Genomic DNA, 3,754 nt, shown 5'->3' on the forward strand with positions numbered 1-3,754 from the left:
AGACAGACCCTTGGAGTTTACATTCATCCCTTAGTAAATTCACTTTCCCAGGTTTCTTAGTTTTTCTTTGACCTAATAGCACTTTAGATAAAAATAGCTTTAATAATATTTAATAATATTTCACAATTCATAAGCCACTTGTATTTAACTTGTTTTATTTCAAATTTTTGAAAAATTCATTATGAGCTCCACTTCATAAAACAAGTAACCAAGATTAAAGAGTAAGGAAAATAAGACTCATTGATGTCGGCTAGCCTTTAAAAATGTGCAAAGTAAGACTCATCCACCTTCATTTTACAATTGAGGAAACTGAAAGTTTGGTTAGCATATTAAACTCAAATTATGCACAAAGAGCTAGAGAAAAGACAGATGACAGAAGTAGAGAGACAGATCGTCCTCACAGGGGAAGGGGAATCAAGAGACACGGGGAGGAGAAAGGGGGAGGGAATGTGGATGAAAATAATGAGCGAAGCCGTGTTTCCTACGCACGCGGCTCCACGCAGGCGCGTGAGCATCACCCACTGCGCACCGCATGTGGGCTGCAACAAATACATGCATTTTGTTTTGAATAAACAACATGAATGATATTTGAAATTACAAACAAAGCAGCATCAAAGAACATTCCGTGGGTCTGACCAATTGTCCGTAAACTTAAAGTTTCTACAACTTTGGAGGATGTACCCCTCTTTAGGATGCGCTGCTTCCCCGTTTGACTGTGAGACATCATCTTCTCAAACTAGAGGAACAGGAAGAATCGATAATATATCACCTTTTTAAAATGACTCCTTGGCTTAGCTGCACCTAAACATCTTACCCAAATTTTGATCATCAATAAAGATTATATATGTATATATATAATATGTATATATTTATATCTTATATTTCCAATATATTTTATATTTTGACATATCTTAGGCTATTGTAAAGCGATACTATTTAAGACAATTTGGTAAACAATTTGGTATACAAGTACAAAAACAAACACATAAGAGCAATATAAGAATAGAACAAAAGATGGCCCAGAAACAGAGATCTGCAATTTTAATGACTACATTCAAGTCAGTAAAATAAAGATGCACAATAGCCACCAAATTTGCTGTTACTTTGTCAATACTCACTTTATCACTATCACTAGTATTGTTTCCTGACCTTACTGTACATGAAAATGAGTAAAGATGCTCTGTTTAACATAGCTGCTTATATAGGGGAAAACAAGGTTCCTGAATTTAAATAAAGAAAAAAAAGTATCCTTGTCTGGCGTCATTTAAAAACAATTTCCAGGTGGGTTGTAGACTGCGGTGAAAAAGTACAAATATGGCACCTTGAGAAAAGACTGTATCTTCAGGAACTGTTAAGTATTTCTTCCTTAATTGAGAAGCAACAAGCACATTTAATAGTAAGTGTGTCTAGTTTGGAGTTAATGAAATAGAAACTTGACATTACTGTGTTCTGGTGTGAGAAACTGAAAGAGTAAATTGGTCTAAAATGTACACTCGATATTGTGAAAAGGGATGAAATGGTTAGAAAAGAAAAAGGAAGTGAGATGAAGGAAAAGGACAGGAAAGAAGGAAAAAGAGGAAAAATTCAAGTTAGTCATACGATTAGTGTTTCAGCTCATAGAAAAGGAAAGTTTGTGTTCACAAGAATGGGAGAATTTTGTATGCCAATATCTTGTGCTTTGAGTCACTATTTTGAAGATCGTAATATGGAATGTATTAACTATTGTTGTTCTCCAAACATCTTGTTATGAGACTTTGTTTTAGCTTTTTTTCATAAAATAAAAAAAGAAATAAGAACTCATTTACCCAGAGACATTATTGATAAACGTAAGGAGCACCCAACTGATAAGAAGCTTGTAGACTAGATGCTAAAGACCTAACATACAGATTTTAAGGCAAATACTAAAACAAAAGGAAGAAAACTTAGCAGAAAAATGGGCAAAATATTTGAGCAGTAACTTAGTGAAAATGAAATTTAAGTAGTTGCTAGAGCCATAGTGGCCATGGAAGGCAGATCACCTCTGGAGTAAAATATCATTACAAGCCCCGAAGACGGGGGAAAGTGTGAATTGTGTAAATTTGATAACATGCTAGTGGGAGTGAAATTTGTTTCGCTGCTTTGGAAAACATTTTGGAATTAGCAAAGCTGAAGATGTGCATATCCTACCATTCTACAATTTCAGCCCTAGTAATAGAATGAATTAAATCTGCTCTTGTGGACCAGAATGCATAATATATGGAAGATTGTCTATAGCATCTTGCTCCTAATTGTCCCCAACCAGAAACCATACAGCTCTTCAAAGACAGTACAATGGGTGGATAATTATGGTATATTCATAGACTGGAGCACTTTATAGCAATAAAACAAAATAGGTCCTGGCTCTGTTCCAAAGTCTTCCACAGATGCTATAAATTGAACAGAGCCAGAATATACAATACTACACTTTGGAGGATCTTATTTATATGAATTTTAAAAAGAACACAAAATTGGGATGCATTCATTATTTGGGAAGCTATAAAGAATATGCACATTGCAAAGTTAAGGCAGTCCTTTAGCTTCATACTGTCCCTTATCCCTCAGTCAGGAAAGGAACAGTGAAATCCACGGCTGACAGTGGCACTGGGAGATTCTATAGCATAGCAATAGTCCTCTACTGGGTGAGCTTTTCATCACTATCATTGTGGTATTCGGTTATGCTTGTCATACTGTTTTATATGCATGTTTATTTCACAATAGTGAAGGCTTTTGATCATCTTAGTTAAGCAGAAATAAAATGTTTATTAAAATCAATTTTGAGTATAATTCAGAGTTAAGAATGAAGAAGAATAAATCATATGAGTGGTTGGTTTTTTTGCTGAGAAAGTATATCTGTCAGTATTCCTAAGTATATTTTCAAAGGTCATGGGGCAGGGAGTGGATCACAATGGCAGTTCTGGAGCTGCTCCTGATGCCTAGAAATCAGAGGGTGACAACATAGCTGTAACCGCTGGTTGCAAAAGCAAAGCAAAACTTGCAAGCAAGGTGTGGTGAGTGAAATTTTAATTAATCGGCATGTTTATTTTGGTATCATTTACACTCCTGCCTCTTCCTGGATTTAGGTTGTATTATTAATATATCTAGGGATGACATGGCTTCCTTTAGAAGACCCTACTCCTTCAGGGAAGAATTGCTAGTTAGCCCAGGCTGATTCTCACAGGAGTCTTTTTCACAAGAAGAATCTGATAAATGGGAAAAAACAATGGATTCTTATTAAAATATAAGAAAAAATAAAATTATAGGCAGCATGGCAACAGAGTTGGTCATAAAACCAGGAGCACATTATGTCAGGTCTTAAACATATTTACACATTAAATGAGAACATTATGAAAGAGCACACAGAAAACAGAGCGCTCATAACAAAGTCAATGGAAACCAGCCTCTTACCTCAGTTACTGCTTACAGAGCCCTTCACCCACCGCCATCCCGGGAAATAGAAAATAACTAAATAACAAACAGAAGTGCTCTTTGTGACACCTCTACAGTTTTATTTTTCACCTAGAGTTGCATTCTTTTTATTGTGACTTGTGGGACATGGTCTTACCAAACCAAGCAAAGAAACAAATAAACAAGAGTAAGTTTCCAGAAATGAAAACAAGTTTGGGGTTCTTAAACTGTGTGCAATGATAGCGAATATTCATTTATCACTTAACATCTGAAAATTTCTTTGCATATAATACTTGCTTTAAGCTTCATGCATTTTAATTAAAATAAACAC

The sequence above is a fragment of the Octodon degus genome, unplaced genomic scaffold (assembly GCF_000260255.1).
Source record: "Octodon degus isolate 3935 unplaced genomic scaffold, OctDeg1.0 scaffold00036, whole genome shotgun sequence".
Classification (NCBI taxonomy): Eukaryota; Metazoa; Chordata; class Mammalia; order Rodentia; family Octodontidae; genus Octodon; species Octodon degus.